At 32.7% G+C, this 23,388-nt stretch overlaps 1 protein-coding gene across 5 annotated transcripts in view; it reads left to right on the top strand.

Annotated features, from left to right (window-relative positions):
* LOC145276832 (lipopolysaccharide-binding protein-like) overlaps nucleotides 1-23,388 on the top strand; it is a 274,030-nt gene that overhangs the window by 95,293 nt on the left and 155,349 nt on the right. The window contains exon 1 of one of the 5 annotated variants that reach the window (XM_080128190.1): nucleotides 10,536-11,138. The exons of 3 other annotated variants lie outside the window; for them this stretch is intronic. The gene's annotated coding sequence lies outside the window, so the exon portion shown is untranslated. Of the gene's footprint in view, nucleotides 1-10,535; nucleotides 11,139-13,551; nucleotides 13,985-23,388 lie in introns of those variants that run through there. One more of the 5 variants, XM_080128189.1, reaches the window with a different exon arrangement.

The raw sequence follows: 23,388 nt of genomic DNA, 5'->3' as shown, positions 1-23,388 counted from the left end.
TTACCAAAATATTTGCATTCGACATTACACAAGCCGAAAAGAAATATGCCGGAAAGAAAAAAACAACAACTTTCTTTAATAAATATTTACACATTTTATAAATATGAATAAACACTTTCTTACAAAAATTATTAGATTCAAGATTAATTATGCCGAGAATTGTTGAGGTAGCGTAAAACAAAACAACTAAACCAAACTCATTGAAAAAATTTTGAAAATATAAAAAAAACGGGAGAAAAACAGCATATATCTTTTTCCAAAATGACTGAATTCGGCATTAAATGACCTGAAAAATGAGTAAATGCCGTAATCTAAAACACCGAATCCTAACTCCATGAATAAATATTTGAAGATATAAAGAAGGATCAAAATAATATCTTCAGTCAAAGTTATTAATGTCGTAAAAGAAAAGTTATTAATGTCGTAAAAGAAAAGTTATTAATGTCGAAAAAGAAAAGAAAAAATACAATAAATCGGTACAGACATAGCGTAAAATTCGATTAGATTTTTTCTAATGAGCAAGAGAACATAATGAGTTTTAGGGACAGGGATTTTTTTCTACGGATGTTTGAAAAGTATTCTACAATCAAAAATTACAATTGCATATTTGATGTTAATAACCCGGGATAAATGTTGGGATGGAATGGTTTTAGCAATTCATTGCTACATTATTTTATAAAAAAATAATTTTATTTGTCTTGTTTAAGTACAAATAAAACCACGCTTATAAAATAGAATGTAATGTTACTTTATGTAAATAAAGTAAGTATTCAAAACTTTTAATTATTATTGATAAAATGAATTAAATAAAAAAATACATTGAACTAACAGAGCCCGACAGAAGGATGGCACAAACCAGAGCAGATAAAACTCGGTAAAAGCATCCCGCTCGTAAACGTATTAAACTATAATTATCAAGCCTATCATCGCCACATAAATGTGAGCTATGCAAAACTTTTTATCAAAAGCTGATAATACTTACCAAAATTTTGAAAGCTGAAAGAAATGAATGGTTATCAATCAAAATATGTAATATTAAAAAATAAATGAAAATAAGTTATCGACAGGATTGTTTTATTAAAACGCCGAAAAAATGTGATTATCATGAAAAAGCGTGTGTATATCTGAAAGAAAGTTAGTCTTACTCATATAATCGACTGTAATCTGACCAATGATTTATTTCGACTATTATTATTGATTATAATGAAAGCACACATTGCTTTGAATAGTGATGGTTTATGTTTTTATGAAAAATATGTAATCTAAATATTTTGCTCTCCTTTATGCATATTTAAAAATCGAGTACCAAGAAATATTTACATACACACACATACATACATATGTATATATATATATATATATATACATATACATGCATATATACATACATACATATATAATTTAAGGGTACAATAAAAAGACATTGTGCTTCTGTAATTCCTTCATCCAGCATGGGAAGACGAAAATATTTGCTAACTGACTATGGAATAAAGGAAACAATAAACGAAAATACTTTTATTTTCGCAAAAAATATTTATTTCACTTCCCTGTACGAAGAGCTGGTGTACAAAATAAACTTTTTTGTGAAACGCATTGTATGCTGGTTCTGGACAAATCCCGTAGGAAAGAAAATTAAATAAAACGCGTCTTTTTTTATTAATATCGATCTAAACACGATGAAATCGACGAGAGTGCATATGATCATAATGCAATCAACTTCACTTCGTTATTGACTCATAAAGATATTCAGGGCTGAATGCGATGTTGTCGCGGGAATATAAGTCAATAACATTCGAAATAATTATGGGGTCATGTTTGAGTCGGACCCGAACAGGTGTGTTCGTCTCATATGACTAAATAAATTATTTCGGACGAATCAAACAGGGCAGTGTCTGAGTATATTTATCGTCAAATGCAACAATGTTTTATATCGAAAACGAATATTACACCATTGATAGAATGAAATTGAAATGTCCCGTTTATTCTGCAAATAAATAAATATTTCTCACTTTAGACTTTTTATATCATAGCATACTTTATATTAATGGGTATGAATGCTATATAGGATATAGTTTCTTAAATAACTGACCGCTTTGATTGATTTAAAATTATTCGAATTTTACAATGATTTCATATTACGTTCACTGCCACAATGTTTTGTATAAATACGTCAGTTGGATGATCAGACATGTTTACATAAATGTGCATAATACTGAAGCTGTATATGCTAAAACACATTTTCCATTGATTGTAAGATTTTAGCATCAACACGTCGATCAAGTCACCTTTTCTTACTTCTGAATATACACATACAAAATGTGTTATGACAACAAGAAAATATATTGAAACATTCTTACGAATCCTATTGGGGACAAGACTAGATTAGCTTAAGACAATCATGTTTACAACAGGTCGTCCCTCATGATTGTTTGCAGTCTTGATAACAAAGCGAACACGTCAGCAAATATGGTTGACGAGGCGTCATTGAAAACTGTCGTGTCTCTCTCTCTCTCTCTCTCTCTCTCTCTCTCTATATATATATATATATATATATATATATATATATATATATATTTGACATGGTAGTTAGAGTGTTAAGAACGTTATGTCAAAAGTGAACACTAAATCGAAATCATCTAATTTACTGTTTTTTTTACATGGAGCTCACTTATCAAGGCCCAGGATCCAGGATTAAAACGTGACTAGCTTAAGTTCAGAATAAAATCATGTTTTTCTTTTAACGGTTAATTTAAAAAAAAATGTTTTGAACGCTGCTAACTAAATTTCTTTCACTACAGTTTGCAATTTGGAGACGGAAGTGTTTTTGTTGAGATAAGTGATTTCAATTTTAATCATACTTTTTATTTTAGATTAAAATATTAATAACTCCATTTTATTTCAGTATTTAATTTGTGCATCTCTGTTTTATTAAATGCTAGCTTTTTTTCTCGTCCAATACCGGCTTCCATCTTATCTCGAAATTACTTATAACGTCACCAACTTACTTTCGGAAGAACCCCCCACCATCCGCCTTTCTTTTATATCGTAAGCTTCTTAAAACGTGACTAGCTTAAGTTCAAAATAAAACCAGGCTTTTCTTTTAACGGTTAATTTAAAAAAATGTTTTGAACGCTGCTAACTCAATTTCTTTAACTACAGTTTGCAATTTGGAGACGGAAGTGTTTTTGTTGAGATAAGTGATTTCAATTTTAATCATACTTTTTATTTTAGATTAAAATATTAATAACTCCATTTTATTTCAGTATTTAATTTGTGTATTTCTGTTTTATTAAATGCTAGAGTTTTTTTCTCGTACATAAATGTTTATTTATCTACCGAGTTGATTGCAAAAATAGATTACAAATTGTACTCATTTTTAGTTCGTGAGAGGGGAATCTATCACCATACATTCCCTTAAAAACGTCTGTTGGACTTTTATTAAGTACAATACTTAATGATTTTTTTTTGTTTTTTTTTAATGGAGAGTAGAAAACGCATTGTGGATGCGTTATCGGCAGCTCCTGTTACTCTCGCTTCTTCTTATTTGTCCCCCAGTCCTCATTTTTTAATGAGTGATTTTTCTGACAAAGGGAGAAGAAAAAGCTGTTTTCTAGGTTGGCAGTATTTTGTGCGAACAGTTGGCAGAGATGGCGGAAATTTTCTGTTTCTATGTCTATCCTTGTAGCCATGTCACTAGTAAGGGTGCTGGAGGTAAACGTGTTGTCTGGGCTGACGTTATCCGCCTGATAGTCAGGGACCCGAACCTTGGATTAACCACTAAGGAGGCTGTCCTATCAGCAGGTGCAAAGTACTGGGGCTGCTGTATTGCCATTTGGTGAATTGATTCTGGACCATGCAGTAGCTTCTGGTGGGGCCTCTCGATGCCATACAAGTGGGTAATTGTTACGGCTTTACATTATCATTAGCTACAAATAAAAAAAAATTCTTCATTTCTTTTTCTCTCTTAGTTTCCCCTCTCTGTCCTGCTCTAAGTAAATCTGACGACCTAGTCCACAAATTTCAAAGTTTCATCATGACAAGTTTCAAGAAAAAATACACGATTAAACCCGGTTCTCCAACTTCCAACGTAGACCACTACTACCATGTCTCCTTCTCCAACATCAGGGGTCTACGTTCTAACCTTCCAGAGGTTGAAACCCAATTACAGGAGACTAAACCAGACCTTTTATTTTTAAGTGAAACTGGCATTGGACAGGCTATTTCCCTAGAAGAGTTCGCAATTAAAGGATACTCTAACTTAACTTCTAAATCTGACCCCCAAGATCGCGATGGGCATGGAATATGTGCCTATATTAAAGATAGCTTTCCATGTGGTAGGGACATCTCAAGGCAATATCCTAACTTACCCTATATGTGTTTCCGGGTTGCTTTAGCTCACACTACGGCATTTTTATTTACTCTCTATCGCCCCAACAACAGCGGAGTTACTATCTTTAAAAGCATATTTGAGAAAATTGACCAAGTCCTATCTGCTTATCCTTCAGCTAACATTCACGTATGTGGAGACTTCAATGTTCACAACGTCGGGTGGTTGACCCACTCAAACAAGACCGATGATGAGGGGAGGTTCTGTCATGATTTCTCCATTGCCTATGACCTCACTCAGATTGTTCAGGAACCCACCCGTGTGCCCGACAATGACGGTCAGTATGCGAGCCTACTAGACCTTTTTCTCACAACTTGCCCTGAACTATGTTCAGTTTCTGTTCTGTCGCCTCTTGGATCTTCCGACCACTCTGTTGTATCAATTAAGATAAAAATGAAATGTAATAAGTCCCCAGACGTACCTCTCCATCGTACAGTATATCGATACACTAAGGCTGACTGGGATAGCTTCCGTACATTTATAACTGATCTACCTCTGCATTCCATATTTAAAAAGGATGTGTCCTCTATAGTATTAGACCTGACGGAATGGTTAATTGTAGGTATTGACCGTTTCATACCCTCTAAAAAGTTTCAGCAAAAACCTAACAGCCAGTCATGGTTTTCTCCAGAATGTGCTGCTGCCATTGCGCACAGAAATCACTTTTTCCACTGTTTCCAACGTAATAGATGTATGGAAACTAAAGCCGCTTTCAGGACTGCCAGCAACCATTGTAAGAAAGTAATAAAGAGCGCAAGATGGCTGTATGCTCAATCTGTTTAGTCCAAAGTAGCTAGCAGCGGCTTGGTTCCCACCAGTTTTGGCAAATAGCAAACAGAATTCTGAACAGAAGTGTGTGCTCCATCCCAACTATCATCAATGGACCAGAGGTAATCTCGTTAGCATCAGACAATGCCACACTCTCAGAACTTTGCAGCTTATTCTACCTTTTGCGATCAAGGCCGCCAACCCCCAATATTTCCTCCTGTATCTGAAAACACCCTATGTGATATACGTATATCTGTACGTGATGTTGCCAAGCTAATCAAAAACCTTGATTCCAGTAAAGCAACTGGACGGACGGTATTCCAGTTAAAGTACTACAAAAAACTGCAACCTGAACTAGCACCCATACTTACAAAACTATTTAAACGTTGTCTTAAGGAGAATAGTTTCCCATCTCCCTGGAAAATTTCATCAGTATGCCCTGTATTTAAGAATTCAGGTGATCGCTCATCCCCCTCTCAGTACAGGCCAATAAGTCTCCTGTGCGTCATGAATAAGATGCTGGAATCTGTGTTAAATACAGAAGTAATCAACCATCTCAACAAAAATAACCTTCTTAGTGACACTCAATATGCTTTCCGTTCTGCTAGATCTACAGCAGATGTGCTTACAGTTATATCTCATAGGATTAGCAAATCTCTAGACGGAGGCAACCTTTCTAGGGCAATTGCTCTTGACATATCTAAGGCCTTTGATAGGGTATGGCATAAAGGTTTACTTCATGAGATCTCTAGCTATGGTATTGCTGGAAATGTCTTCTCAATTATTAAATTAGTTCTTTCTGATAGGTTCATAAGAGTAGTAGTTGAGGGGCAAAAATCAGAAGCTCATAGTATTAATGCCGGTGTCCCTCAGGGGTCCATCCTGGGCCCAACTCCTTTCCTGATCTACATTAATGATCTTCCAAATCACATCCTTTCATAATTTATAGACATTTATGCTGACGACACTACCATTTATGGTAGCACATCTAAGACAGTAAACGACCAAGTTCTCTCCAATTCTCTCTCCTCTGATCTTGCACATGTAGTACAATGGGGAAAGGAGTGGCTGGTTACTTTTAATGCATCTAAAACCAAGCTTCTCTCTTTACATCATCAACATTCTGATCCCCATCTAGCATCAATTGAAATGAATGTCTCTCGTCTTCAGGAGGCCTCAAGTTTTGACAAGCTTCTTGGCTTGACCATTACTCCTGATCTTAAATGGAACACGTACATCAAATCTGTTGCCAAGGCCGCTGGAAAAATGGTGGGATCTTTCTATCGATCCAGTAGATATCTCACTGCTGATGCAATTCTCTATCTATATAAGAGCCAGGTACGTCCAAGGATGGAATACTGTTGCCACATCTGGGCAGGAGCTGCTAGAAAGGACTTGTCCTGCCTTGATAGAGTTCAAAATAGACTTCGTAGCCTCCTAGGAGATGTCCTTTTCTCTTCCTTGCAACCTCTATCTCACAGAAGAGATGTTGCGAGTTTGTCTCTGATGTATCGTTATTTTCATGGAAAGTGTTCGACTGAGCTTCAATCTATGGTCCCCCTCGCCAAACTTTCACAAGAAACACTCGTCTAGCTGTAAACACTATCAATAATTCCCCTCACTCTTTATCTGTGCCTAAACCTAAACGTAGATTCCATGAACAAAGCTTTTTTATAAGAACTGCACACCTGTGGAATTGTCTTCCGTTTTCCTGCTTTCCCACTGACTACAATATGGTTGTCTTCAAGTCTAACGTAAATAAGTTCTTGATGAGCCGTTCCATATAAGTTATCAAATTTTACAAATTTTCATTACTAATGATTATTATATTGTCCAATTTCTACTGTACACTCTTTAACCCTTATTCTTGAGTGGCCTTTTGGCTTTGATAATGTGTTGATACCTATGAAAAAAAAAGAAAAAGTCCATTGTGAACAAGTTCTAATTGAATCGTCCCCCTAAGTAATCCAAGTTACAAAAATCCCACTGTTTACTATGCTAAAATCACAATGACTAATGTATACCTATTAACCCTTATCCTCGAGTGGCCTCTGGGCCTTGATAAGTGGTGACACCCATGTAAAAAAAAAGAAAGAAAAGGGTTATTGTGTGTACACTAATCAGTGGGATAGTATCGTAGTAATAGTTAGTATTGGGGATTTGATAAGGTGTCATTACTTAAGGGGGCGGTTCATCAGGAATTTGCTTGTGTTGGACTTGAAGACATCAAAGTTAAATTCGGGGGAGAACACGCAAGCGGCAGAGAGTTCCACACTCCTGCAGAGAATGGAGCTCAGACGAGCACTTGTCATGGAAATAACGATAAAACAGAGACAGGCTCGCAACGTCTCTTCTGTGGGAGAGAGGTTGCAGGGAGAGAAAAGGACATCCCCTACCAAGCCACGAAGTCTATTTTGTACTCTGTCAAGGCAGGATAGACTGTTTTTAGCAGCTCCTTCCCAGACATGGCAGCAGTACTCCATTATTGGACGTACTTGGCTTTTATACAGATAGAGAATAGCATCTTCTGGAGCGGTAGAAAGATCCTACCATTTTCCCAACGACCTTGGCCACAGACTTAATGTATGTGTTCCATTCGACATCAGGAGTAAAGGTCAAACCCAGGAGCTTATCAAACCATGTGACCTCCCCTTTACGAGAGCCATTCATTTTAATCGATGCCAGATGGGGATCAGAGCGTTTATGATGTAGTGATAGGAGCTTGGTCTTAGATGCATTAAATGTAACCAGCCACCCCTTCCCCCACTGAACCACGCGCTCAAGATCTGAGGAGAGAGAATCAAAGAGATCGTTGCCATTTACGGCCTTTAATGTGTTGCCATAGATAGTCGTGTCATCAGCATAGATGTCAACGAATGATTTTAGTATGTGTTTTGGGAGATCATTGATGGTTTAACATAGACGCATTGAGAGCAACTTGAAATAACCTAAATCGGCATCGAAGAGGAACGGCCGTGTCGTTCAACAACTTAGAATAGAAATAACGAGAAAAAGAGTAGTCATTCATTATATCATAACGGATATTTGACGAATGCGGATTGATAATTATTCAAATGAGAAAGTATACAATGCAGAAAGAAATGGAACACGAGAGTAACGTAAAAGACGAGCCGATAAATATCCTACGCATATATGAAACCATTAATTTATTTTATGACAAAATAATAGGCATATTTAATATGAAAAACTCACTAAGAAGCTGTTTTATCAAGGCGTCGTAATTATGCATTGATATATTACTATTTTGTTGGTCAGATGGCGATAGTGACCATAACACTGCCGACTCCAGTGTCATCTTCAGATTATCTTTAATCAATAACACTGATTTAACTATTGATACGAGCAATCTTAACGTTGCCTCCTCCCCCGTGAATAATTTAATCTATCAATAAAAATGTCATAAACAGATTCCATCAACAAAATGAAGCAGACTTACATAAACTATTGTGCTACTTTGGACCAAACTGACTTAAGGGAACCCAGAATGAGCACCGACCGAAATACACACGTCGTTTTAACGTTGCTTTTAGCATATTTGCTCTAAATTTCAGAATAGTTAACATATTTCCTGTATTCATTTCTAAATAATGTTATATATTTTAGAAACACAGATTTTAATATTGGAGGGTAATAAAAAGCTCTCATCATATTTGTTGAATTAAAAAATAACATGCTATTTAAATCGTATTCAATGTTAAAGTACATTGCAGCGTTTAGTGATGTTTGTATTGCATTGATGTTTTTCATTAGATAAAATATCATTTTAATAAAGTAATCTGATAACGGATAAAAAAAAAGCAATTAATGACATTTTGTAACATTAATCATCTTCACATATCCTGATTTATTTAATTTGCTTTTTAGGTGTTATTATTGTTCTAAATACAACCAACAGAATATTTCTACCATATTAACGAATGAATTTAATTAACGTGTAAAACATAATTAAAAATAGCAAAATTAAACATTTAATTAAAATCGAAATACTAACTCTTCTCACAGTTGGCATTTAAAAAGATTATATGTTTTCTCTGGTGTACACATTCAAATCGCATTCTATATTATTAAATACTGGTTTTAACCAGTATACACAAATAAAACAAATATTAATGCTTTGAAAATTGTAATTCTAGCCGTCGATTGCGCTGATAATGGCATCATTGAGATTATAAATGTTATTATACACATGGTGTATACATATATGTTTTTAGCTCAGATGTTTATTTAATCAAAACCTTTGAAACAAAGAAGTTTTGTCTAAAGCTAAAATCAAATTAACACACATTCTTTACATGTAATAACAAATATATATTTGTTTCTTGCTAACATGTACACGCGAATCTTCCACTTTCTCTCTTGCGATCTCTTTCATTTTTTTTTTTTTAAACGGGCGAATATTTGTACGAAAATCACACTTTGTGAAAATCACACGGGCCGCATGCCAGAGAAACTCTTGAGTTTTTAAAATGTTTTTTTTTTTTAATAATTTAAATAAACAATATATAATTTTATAAAATGTTGCTTGGATAGCTTATTTTATAAACCGTTCTTTTCTAGAGAAAAAATTCAAACTCAGATAATAATAGGGGTTTAATTAATTCTATAATGACTACCTTGTTAATAATGACGACGAGAAGTTAAAGAGAATACTGGACAAACATACCTAATTCACACACACACACACACACACACACACACACACACACACACACACACACACATATATATATATATATATATATATATATATATATATATATATATATATATATATATATATGTATATATATATATATATACAACTATTAGAAAGTAAGGTACACGTTTCTTCATATTTTTTTCTGTTTAATTTTGAATTTTCTTTTGGATGTGTATATGTATTGTGTGCATGTGTATATGTGCGTACGTATATGGATATGTATTTAAGATTGACGTGGAACTGTCTCGTTAACCATACCTTCTCCTCCTTCCTCTTGCTTTCTCCTCCTTCCCCGTGTGTGCACTTCACTTTCATTTCACAGCTGAAGACTGAGGGGTCGGTCAAAAATTATGTATATGTAAAAAAAGATGTTTAATTTCTTTATAATAATATTTTTTATTCCCGCACGTCCCCAATAGAAAAGCAATAAAAATTTATAAACTGTTATACTTTTAGCATTCTTTTTTTTGTACATCTTCAAATGCACACTTAAACACGCACACACTTACACACACCCACACTCATATATATATATGTATATGTGTGTGTAAGTGTGTGTGTGTGTGTGTGTGTGTGTGTGTGTGTGTAAGAGAGAATTTAGCTTAATATTATTAGGCTGAGATATAGTTCTTGCGGAATTTTTAATTTTGATTTCTAATGATGTATTTTCAAATATGTTTTCTGTTACAATATCTTTATGTTATGCATTGTTTTTAAGAACGTTTTCCTCACTTCCCACTTGTTTAAATTACGATCGTTTTAAAACAATTACGTATTTTAAAAACGATGAACAAAAATGGTAAAAATGCAAATTCGTAGGATTTTCTTATTACAATTCGGGCTAGACCAAAAATCTGCTGCCACAACTCTTCAATGAACGCACAGAACAAACTTGATTTTAAAAACAATTCGTGGCAGTGGCGACTGTCTTGAAAATGATGACCGTAGTGGTCGGCGATCGAATGTTGACAACAATTAATTAAAAGCTTTTGTCGAAGCCAATTCACGCACGACTGGTCGGGAACTTCCTTCTGAATTAGACGTAACATATACGACCATTTCCGAGTATCTGCGCGAGAGATTGGAATGAAAAATACTTGATAAATGGATGCATCACGAATTGAACAACAAAAAACGTTGTTATGAACTGTCATCTTCCCTTGTTTTACGCAGCAAGAGCGACTCGTTTCTCGACCGTGTTTTGATTGCGATGAAAAGTGGGTACTTTTATGACAACCATTTAACCTGGATTTTAAACAACGGGTAATTACAGATTGGCCTATTTTTTTTACTCATAAAATGCTTTTCATGGACTTTGCTTGGAAAATCGTATAAATTTGGACTTTTTCTGCTTTCTATCTCATCTCTCGTACTAATTATATTTATTTGTGTTTCTCTTTACCTTTTTCTTTCATTTTCTCACTACTTTGTTCTATTTTGTCCTTAAACATTTCCTTACTACTCTATACTTGTAGTTTTAACTATCTCATGCGAATGCCAATGTGTCAGATTTTTTTTATCCATATACATGTCTTTTCTCTTCTTCTGATATGAAACATTTAATTTCAAAATGCAAATGTCAATATGTTTTTTTCTATTATTTTTACTTATGTAACATATAATATTTTTTTGCTTTCACAACTTTTAACATTTAATGCTCATTAAACAAAATTTTCTTGAATAATCTTGTCCAAAGTGGTTGAGCAGTGAAGAGACTAAAAAGGGCTGTAGAATAATCTCGCTCTATTGAGCTAAGAAGTTAAGAGACAAATAAGTCGTTTGACTAGGCAAGCGATTATGCAAACTTGTTTGGGCAAAAATTATGCAGAGGATGTTTTACCAAAAAAAAATAATAATAATTTGGGCATTGAGCACAAAGATAGATATATTAATAGCATAATTGATATGATACGTAGCGTATTCGAGAGTTTTCGAAATGAAATTGAGACGATTGAGAAAACAAACGAATCTGGGAATAAGATTAGTAATATAAAAAAAGTTGTAATTAATCAATAAACTGACTTTATTACTAAACCAAAAATATTTCAGTTCGTGAAATTTACAGACGAAGTACAAACAACCATCATAGACTATTGAATGCCACTTGGATTATGTATTGCTTTTCCTTCCTGGCTTTATAACATATTGGTAACATTTAACACTTTCATTTTGCACACAAATTTTAAAATATCTACGCACTTATATATATATATATATATATATATATATATATATATATTATTCCTTAATTGGAATTCACTTTTTGAGATGAGCATTATATGTTAATTTTTATTTTTATTTCGGACTATTAGTCTCATCTTTATTAGTTGTTGTTTTTGGATCTTTTTATTGGTTCACAACGTTTCGGCCAACTTCCTCTGGCTTTCGACAGGTGGTAACCGCGACGGATAGGAACTTCGAATCTCCTAACTGCATTTTCAGCCATCACTGCCATCCGTAGTTGTTGTCGTCTCACCACATTTTTGACCAATTACCTCTGGCACGCTTTGGTTGGGATTGAAATCGCTATCTTCAGACAATGTTCATCTGGAACCGTAGAGATTCAACGTCTCTATCAACTGCGCCACGGGCCCCGAAGGGCGATCAAGGTTGGATTCTTTGATCTTATAAATCCACGTTTATTTATTATCTGATCTTCCATAGTCGGGTCCGCACCGATTGGTATATATATATATATATATATATATATATATATATATATATATATATATATATATATAATTCCTTAATTGGAATTCATTTTTTGAGATGAGCTTTATATGTTAATTTTTATTTTTATTTCGGACTATTAGTCTCATCTTTATTAGTTGTTGTTTTTGGATCTTTTTATTGGTTCACAACGTTTCGGCCAACTTCCTCTGGCCTTCGTCAGGTGGTAACCGCGACGCATAGGAACTTCGAATCTCCTAACTGCATTCTCAGCCATCACTGCCATCCGCCAAGCAACAACTGATAAATATGAGACTAATAGTCCGAAATAAAAATAAAAATTAATCTACGCACTTATTTAGCGATATTTAGGAAAAATACATAAAAAATAATAACATTTTCTTGCTATCGAAGCAGTTAACTGAGTTTTCCCATTTCAACTCATTTAAAAGTTGTGTTTAAATATTTACAAAACTACGTTGAAATTCCTTTTATACAGATAATAAAAGGAAAGACGAATAAATAAAAGAAATCTTCTGACGGGAGAAAGAAAAGTAAAACAAGGTTTAATTAGAAAGTTGAACAAACTATACTCTAACGCAAATAATTTGAATTTATTTGTTCATGATGTTGTGCAACGTTTTGAGCTATATTTTCTAGTTTTCTTTTATTACCGCCGAAGTTATAATAAAATCCTTGTAAAGAATTATAACAGTATGTAACACAGCCTTTAACGCCGTAATCAGCAACAAATAACAGCTGATATATGCAAATAATTATCCGGCTGTGTGATGTGACGTCACTGGAAGGACAAATGACACACGTGGACGAAGAAGCGCGGTTGGGAAAATCACGAGTCCAAGAAATGTGTGACATAAAAGCAGATACGTAAACTCACACGTGACCAGAAAATGAATAAAGGTATTTCGTTAAAACCTGAAACGGCGAGTTGAAATTCTTTCTTATTCTTTTCTTCTGTGCTATACGACGGAGTCTACATGTTAACGACAAGGTTACATGTGTGCATCTGTGCATGCCTTTCGAGAAAGAGATGGTTGTGCTGTGCAAAGAAAACATTTAATAAGTTGGTTAGAGAAAGTGAGAAACTGAGAGTAACTGATGGAGAGGGTGGAGAGAGATATTAGTTTAAATATAAATGTTATATTTTCCCCCGGACAATTCTGTTAGTTTGATATAAAGTTGTTGTTTTTTTTACTGGAGAGCACGATCCAGTGTAAAAGAGTTAGATTCGTATTATTGAATTTACACTGTACAAAATCCTCAAGTCGTAGCTTCTTTGGCTTTTGGGAATGGGGGTTTCGTACTGCATACATAATTTTACCCTCTAACTGGAATTTATTGGCAATTACGTTCGAAAAAGTGGAATGACACGCAACTCAAAAAAAAAAAACAAAAAAAACAAAGAATTGTCCCGTAAAGTAAGTGAACTTTTTTATTCGATTAGGTTTAATCTACTCACATTTATCATACTTAAACTGATTATTCATTATCATATAAACCCTTAACACCGGGTTGTTTTGGACATTATTATTGTTATTGAGTATTAGTAAAAACAGATTGGTCCAATTATTTTTGTTTTTTGTCATATTTACTTTATTGTGTACAATTACCTATTGCCTGATACCAATTACTAACGTATTTCAAACGTAAACTCCTATTAAATTCCATGCTCTTTAAAGATCTGACCATTGATCAAAAGATATTTATCTGGTATATTTTGCTGTCGCTCCCGTTTATTTAATGATTAGCGTTGATAAAACGATTCCCTTTGCTTTTTAATCCTAAATTATACATTAACATCGCATTCGGGTACACGGTTCTCTAATTGCAATCCATTGCTATGTAAAAAAAAAGCACAATTAAATTCAATTATTTTTATATTGCATGTTATAAGAATTTATTATCGTATATAATTTTCTGGTTTATGTATATATATATATATATATATATATATATATATATATATATATATATATATATATATATATATATATATATAAATATATATCACAAAAGATCTGTCCAATGACTCAATTGAATTTCCCTCTCTCCTCATTGATATCTCAAAGTACAAAATCGAAATTATAAACAAATGCTGTCCTAATTAGTAGGAATGAGCAAAGGATTAAGAATAAACAGGACCCTTTGATCAGATTTAGTGGCAATATACATCCTATATAACCTTATTAAGGACATTGAGGTTGGCACGATCGGCCTGTATAGAGATTACGGCCTTCTGTTCGTAGAAAATACTGACGGACCTAAATGTGAAAGTATCAAGAAAATTATTATAAGATAGTTGAAATCACCACAAACATTAAAATAGTCCACTTTCTAGACGTCACATTTAACCACAACAAAGGAACTTATGAACCCTACAGAAAAGAGAACAGTAACCCTTCATATATCCACCCCCTCTATAATCACCTTAAAACACTAATTTAACATATCCATAGATCTATAATTAGGAGAATTAGTTTAAACTCCTCATCCAAAGAAAATTTTGATAAACACACATTTTTACAACAAAGTCCTAGCAAACAGTGGGTATAAGGAAACCAAGTTAGAACCCTCTATTATAACAACTACATCTAGAAACACCTGAAAAGGAAAATCACTTGGTTGACCCCTCCGCTCAACCAAATGGTCAAAACTAACTTGGGGATACATTCCTCCCCGGCAACACGCTCCACAAGATATTTAACAAAAACACTATCCAATTGAGCTACAGTTGCGGAAATAACTAAATAATAACGCACCATAATAACAAAAGTTTAAGTAACGACACAGAACGGAACGGAATAATAAAACATGCAACTGCATTAATAAATCATAATGTCCCTATAGAGAAAATTGCCGCACAAACTCTCTAATTTATTAAGCTAATATTAGAGCCAAGGAGGACCCCACCGCTTGCAAATTCTACATCGGTCAAACTAGCAATACATTTAAACAGATACACATACCACAAAAGCTCTTTCTGTAACCCAGATTAGAGAGACAAAACATCATTGGTGTCATGCTAAAATGATCTAACGAGTAAAAAGTTGACACTAATTGTTGACTCGCACATCCTGGCTAGTCACTAAATTCATTTTGCCTTCTTTGACTGAATGAAGAACTATTTATCACAAAATTTATGGATAGGGATAAACTCTTAAATAAGAAACAGTGAAACCCCAATAAATTGCAAACATTAAAAATCGCATCTGCTTACTCACTTGCTAATTACTCCCCAATAATCCCAACTAAACACGACCCTGTCGGTGGGGCATTAGAATACGCCGACTGTCCCCCTGTAGAGGGTAAAACCCCTCAATGGGGGTCCTTGATATGACCTTAAACTATATCCAGCGGTGAAGCCCAAGCTTGTGGACTGTGGGGAGTGTGGAGCCACCCTTTAATTACCATTGCTCCCAGGTCCACTCTGACCCGGAGTGGCAGTACCTGTTAGGTTTCAACAATGGGTTAAATAGAAACCAACGTGAAAACAACAAATATATTCTATTAAAAAAATGTTTCTTCAAAATCTTTGGATTCAGCATTAAATAACCCGGAAAGGGTTGATATGCCGTAAAACAAAAACAACCAACCAACCCAACTAAACTCAACTTCAACACGACCCTCATGCAATATCCGACAGCTAAACACCTACAAATCAAAATCTCCTCAAGTTCAACATTCACTAAAACTACGAATAAAAAGCACGTATATATATATATATATATATATATATATATATATATATATATATATATATGCATGCACACACACACCAAGAATTGCAAGCAAATTTTCCGCAATATTATAAATACTTAATAATCCCACCGAATCCACCAATTAACCACAACGTTTATATTCGGCATATGCATGTCTGCTGATCCCTGATAATCCTTTTCCCTAAAATCTCGTTAAAAATATTCACCCGCAAGAGAAATATGAAACTACTATTCAGCTTAACGGTATGCATGCTGCTCTCCATGTTGTCTGTCTGTTAACTTTGGTACTACCAAAAATGGAATAATACCCGGTACAACCTGAACATATATAAAATAAATAAATGGTGAATAAATAAATAAAAATAAATAAAGTAAACAAAAGTAAAAAATAAAGAAAAGATAGCATATTTCTTTCAAGTTTGATGGCGGGGTGGACAAGAAAGGAAAATGTTGTGGAGCTGGGTTCATAAAAATACGAAGAAGAACTTCGAAACGTGTTGGTGGGTGGTACTTTCCCTTTTTTCATAGAATTGCTTGAAAATGTTCAACCGTATTACTCAGTTAATAATTATTTCCTGATATGTTTAAGGTCGTTAACACACATAAAAAGTATACTGCACATTTTCTCCTTGCATTTGTTCTTTTCAATTTTTTAAACGAATTATACCCTTCTTATATAAATTAATTTTCATTTAAATTAAGGGCAATGATGCTGTGACTATTTTTATCCAATATATCCGTATTGTTTTCACTGGTCGCTATGTTTGTTTTCCCTGCGTGTGTGCATTCAATTTATAGCGGGCGCAAAATTGCGTATTATTTTCACTGGTCGCCACATGTTTTCGCTCGTACATGGTTTTGGAGACAACTAATAAGATAATATACGTTTTTGTCGAAAAATAATAAATAAAATTAAAATAAAAATTTTACTGCATTTTTTAAAAATTTCTCATTTAATATCAAATATAAGTCCGAGTTTATTTTTTTAATTCAAGTATATATATATATATATATATATATATATATATATATATATATATATATATTAAATAAAAACTACTCATATGTTTTTACTTTTGACTCATTATATATATATATTATATATAAATTTTGGGATAAAATAACCACCTTTCGAACGGACAACTCTCAGGTTCTCATACCTTTTCCTCTGGTTTCCTTTTGATCTCGATCAGAATTTTGTCCAGGGTTGTCAACTTTTCGCAGCCTTTTCTGGTGAAAATGAAACTCTAGGGCCTCCTGCAGTTTCAGCGGACTGCTTTGGTTACATCTGCTTCAATGTGTTCGTCTAACAATGCCTTTCTAACAGTAGGAAAGATCATCACGGCTAAAATTTAAATTATTGCCTCCAGTACGGCCATCTACTCTCTAACCTGCTATCCGAGTTTGCATAATAATCTCACGACACCTAAATCTGTCCTTCTACCGAGGATTCTTTTAATAATGGCGACCGTAATTGTAAATCTCTTAACTATAGCCAACGTATCAGGTGCTGCACTTGAAAATCATGTCCGCTACATAACAAAAACTCTTTCTTATTATATTTTATGACTGCGCCATGTAAGGTACATATATTAACTCTTGGTAAAAACTAAAAAAGTAATTCATTTTGTTTCTTATTTCTAGCTGTTCGTTACGCCGTTTCATTCTCTCGTGTATGTCTACACTCATGTGCATATCTATAAATACAAATGACCACTTATGCGTAGTTTTCACCCTAATAAGCCATATAACCAGGAATATTTTTGGCTGGATAGATGCGAGGAGCATGACATTTGTGTATTTAACGCACCGTGATACGGACAGTTTGCGAAAGTTAATGTTCCTATTTCTTGGAATCGATAAATACCAAGACACAAAACAAATCAATATTTCCCATATTAGAAGGACCGTTTGTGACTGAGTATGAGAATACGATATATATATATATATATATATATATATATATATATATACACGAGAGAATGAAATGGGGTAACAAACAGCTAGAAATAAGAAATCTGTAGATATATGTGCCATATAAATTAGAAATAAGAAGTATATAGATATATGTGCCATATAGAAACATAAATAGAGAAATAAATAAAAATAGTAAAACATAAAATCTGCAAGAATGGAGTTAACGAGATATACAGACACACACATGCATGCACACACACATAGGCATATATGCGTGTGCGTGTGTGTGTGTGTGAGTGTATATATAACTACGTCATTTACTCACATAAAATTAATATACGAAAGTATAAATTTATGCATAAACTTTAAGTATTTACTTCAAACGTGCTCAATACATAGGTAGAGCTAGTTAGGTAGTTATAAAATATATATGGCGATTAAGCTACACTGAATACTCCGCGTTTCATCCACTCTAGGAATCTTCAGGATTATGCGCATAAGCCTGAAGAGTCCTAGAGTAGATGAAAAGCGAAATATTCAGTGTAGCTTAATCGCCATATATATTTTATAACTAACTAACTAACTAACTAACTATATATATATATATATATATATATATATATATATATATATATGTATATATATATATAGAGAGAGAGAGATAAATATAAATATATATAAATAATTATATATATAAAATATAAATAATATAAATATATATATATATATAAATATATATATATATATATATATATATATATAAATTACCTTGTCTGCCTGTCAGTTTCAGAACATTTCTACAAAAATACTCTGTCAGTTGTTAGTCTACAAATCCGAAACTTGATATATAAAGGGCTTAAACCCTCGAAAAAAACTTTAAATTATAGCCGGTAAAAATAAAACCTAAAACGCTTAAATTGAAAAGAAATTGAACGCGACAGGCGTAAGGTGACTTAAATGCAAATATACATTTGTAGATTAGACAACGATATATGGAACTTAATATATGCGTGTCGACGTTGCTCCGAAAAAAGAAATGAATATGGCGGGAGTCTATATGTTTTGATTTTGATTCTAACTAATGTTTTTTTTTTAACTGTTGAAAAACTGCGATATATTACGTTCAAAATACAAATCGAAAGACCGTTAAACATATATATATATTATATATATATATATATATATATATATATATATATATATATACATATATATATATATATATATATGATTGCAACGTCTTGCCAGACGAGTGCCACTCCCTCAGACATTTAAAATCCATGAGCCAAAATGTCTGAGGGAGTATCTATACACATATAATGTTACAGAGTCTTAGCCTTTTACGACAGCTAAGTCTCTCTCTCTGTTCAAAATGTTGAGATCCAGCAACAAGCAAGAGCAATATAGCTAGCAACAAATTAAACTGCAGACCAGCTTAATGCGGGTACTGGTATTCCGCTTGATGGTTTTTTAAATCATATTTGCTTCTTCTAGAAAGGTTGCCTTCACCATAGTTTATGGGCGCCCTCTCTACCCCAATACACAGACAATATATATATATATATATATATATATATATATATATATATATATGTATATATATGTATATATATATATATATATATATATATATATATATATATATATATATATACCATCAATATTCTTTTTGTTGGCTGGATTCAATAACAGCCTACAGAAAATGGACTCTGATTTATGAAAGTATGATAGGTTATCCAAAGGAAGGGTTGTAAAAAGATAGCTTCTCATTCGGGGGTATCAAAACCAAACAAAATATGATGAAAGTAAAAATAAAATAGATAAACCCCATAATTTATTATACCATACTTGTTCACACTGAAAAGCTTATCACAATATTCTGTGAATCTATATCAAAAAACCAGTTAAACTTTGTGATATATTACCATTCTATTGAGGTCAGGCGCTAACTAGCACCCTATTATTTTATTCTACCATATTTCTTTAAAATGAAACATAATTATCAAAGTATACTTACGCAGATAGATATGAACACTCTTTATTAAAGTTTGTGCCTATTTCCATTCTATTGAGACCACATCCCCCACAATTTCATTATTCCATCCCTATTTAAGTGAAAACATACATATAAAAGGAGTCTAATGTGTATCTATATCACAGACACTTGTTGACGTTTTTAATTTATAATTTTTCCATACCTTGTGGACCAGCCGCGTACGCAGTCCTAACAATTTTAACGAATCATTATGCCAGATCAAACATACCCATTCTTGTATTTCGATAAATCTTCTATCATTATATGTGATCAGTTTTCTATAATAGTCAACCAGATAGGAACCTATTCGTGACCAGGCACACATACAGACGTTCAACATTATATATATATGTATATATATGTATATATATATATATATATATATATATATATATATGTATATTTATATATATATATATGTATATATATATATATATATATATATATATATATATATATATATATATATATATATATATATATATACTAAAATTAGATATCATATTTAAGAGATTTTATTAACGAGCTACGCCGGAAGACTGCTGGTATATCTATCTATCTATCTATCTATCTATCGATCTATCAATCAATCAATCTATCTATCTATCTATCTATCTATTTCTCCTATAATTTCTGGTATTTTTGTGCATTGATACTCATATTAAATATTTTCTTCTAATGATTTTAAGAGAAAATACAACTTTCCTATAAATGGGGCATGGAAGTCCATTCACTAGGCAAAGATCTAGCTAATTTTTAGACATTCATTTGTAATTCATTTCCTATTAGATTTTTCACTTTATCTAAGGAATGACCATCTTTAGTTAATTATTACGTTTAATTATGTTTATACGAATATTCTACATGATTTATAATGCCGAGATACTGACGTAATAAGTGTATAGCAAACACAAAAATCTTTCCATATATATTCATGTATATATATATATATATATATATATATATATATATATATATATATATATATATATATTTATATACTAGCAAAGGTACCCGTCGTTGACTGGGTTCAAACACAACCTTACAGAAAATGAACTCTGATTTATAAAAGTATGATAGGTTATGAAAAAGAAGAGTTTTAAATTTGGGTTGAATTAGGGGGTATCAACACCAAAGCAAAATATGATGAAAGTAAAAATAAAATAGATAAACCCCATAGTTTATTATACCATACCTGTTCACACTTATCACAATATTGTGTGGATCTATATAAAAAAAAAACCTTGTTAAACTTTGTGACATATTTCCATTCTATGGAGGCTAAGTGCGAACGAACACCCCATAATTTTATTATACCATATTTCTTCAAACTGAAACATAATTATCTAAGTATACTTACACAGATATATATGAAAATTCTTCATTAAAGTTTATGCCTATTTCGATTCTATGGAGGCCAGGCGCGAACGCAGACACCACAATTTTATTATACCATGCCTATTTAAGTTAAAACATACTTATCAAAGTATTATTATGTACAAAAACAAACAATTGTAAACGTTTTTTTTTTATTTTTTATTTCAATACTTTGTGGACCAGGCGCGAATGCTGACCCCGCAATTTTAATGAACCACTGTTCTGCCTGATCAAATATCCACATTCCTATGTCTCGATACATCTTCTATCATTATATGTAATCTGTTTTTTTAAATAGTCAACCATATAGGAGTCTATTCGTGACCAGACACACACACACATACACACACAGACATTAAGCTTTATATTATAGATATATTTGTTGTATAAGTGTGCCTACAAAATCTCTCCTATAGTTTTTTGTCTGGAAACATGAAACTTCATATCTATGGTATTTACATCCATGTGAAACTTAAATTTCACCCAAGGGAATTATTAGGAAATGTGAACAATGAAAGAAAAAATTAAACTTCACGTCATTCACATCACTGGACAAATGTCCGACACATCCAATATGTTCACAATCTTAAATAAAACCGACTACAACCTGAAAATAAACACATTGTCCGTGATAAAACAAAATTTAAACCACTCATTTAAATTCTACAAAACAACTAAAATTTTCCATATTATAACATAAACAACGGCAAATCTGAACAATAAAACTTAATAAAATAATAGGTAACTATAAACCCGACTATATATACGGGAAAATTTAAATGCACAAAAGAGGATAACCTCTAAGACCTATAATTTCTCAAATCCTTACGTCGGTGTATAATATCGCTAAAACAAACAATAACATTATCAAACATTATATACCTAGTAAATACTGCATAAGATCTTACACAGACTTCATTGATCTTTTAAAATTAACCTCCGCCTACAAACATAACTGAATCTCACGACGCTGAAAACCTCTTTACCAACGTCCCTAAAAATGACGCAATTAAAATAATCATTAATCAAGTATACAACCACAATACCATACCCCCTCCAACTATAAAACCTCTTACTCTTTAAAAGTTACTATTAAAATGCAGCATATAAGTTCGGGTCACTTACCCTAATGTAGAAATATACATCCAAAGAGATGTCATCTGAAAGGGACCACCTCTAGGCCTAAATTCGCAGAATACTATATGACCAACATCGAAAACAAAATTTCTCAGATAAAAAGTAATAAATCCACTATCTATGCTCGATATGTCAACATTGCAGCCAAATCTATACAAGACATTAAAAAAGCTCAAACTAATCCTAGAAACACACACCCGCCCTAAAATTAACACATGAATCAAACAAAACTCGATTTCTTGACGTGTTAATAGATTCAAACAACCCCACTAAATACACAAGCTCATCATACAAAAAAGCTACTAACAATAATGCAATACTCTTAAATTATCATAGAGAATAACAAGAAAAATTTAAAACTGCCCTTATAATTAATTTGATTCACCGCTCACACAATATAGCATCACTTTAAATCCCATGAAAAAAAAAACATACAGTTGTCGGACCTTACAAATATGTAAACTAAAATTCAATACGTAAAGAACTGCTCATGACGACTAAAATTACTAGATGCCCAAAAAGCTACAGCCCCCTTTTAACCGGATCTCATGTTACAAGGCTAATATACTAACATTATTTAATAACTAACAAGAAACTAAATAAATAAACTATAAAATAAGAACATTGAAATTAAATA

This window comes from Euprymna scolopes, chromosome 5 (genome assembly GCF_053919585.1).
Source record: "Euprymna scolopes isolate OS-2025 chromosome 5, ASM5391958v1, whole genome shotgun sequence".
Taxonomy (NCBI): Eukaryota; Metazoa; Mollusca; class Cephalopoda; order Sepiida; family Sepiolidae; genus Euprymna; species Euprymna scolopes.
Note: the sequence above shows the minus strand (reverse complement) of the source record. Positions and strands in the feature narration are given on the sequence as shown.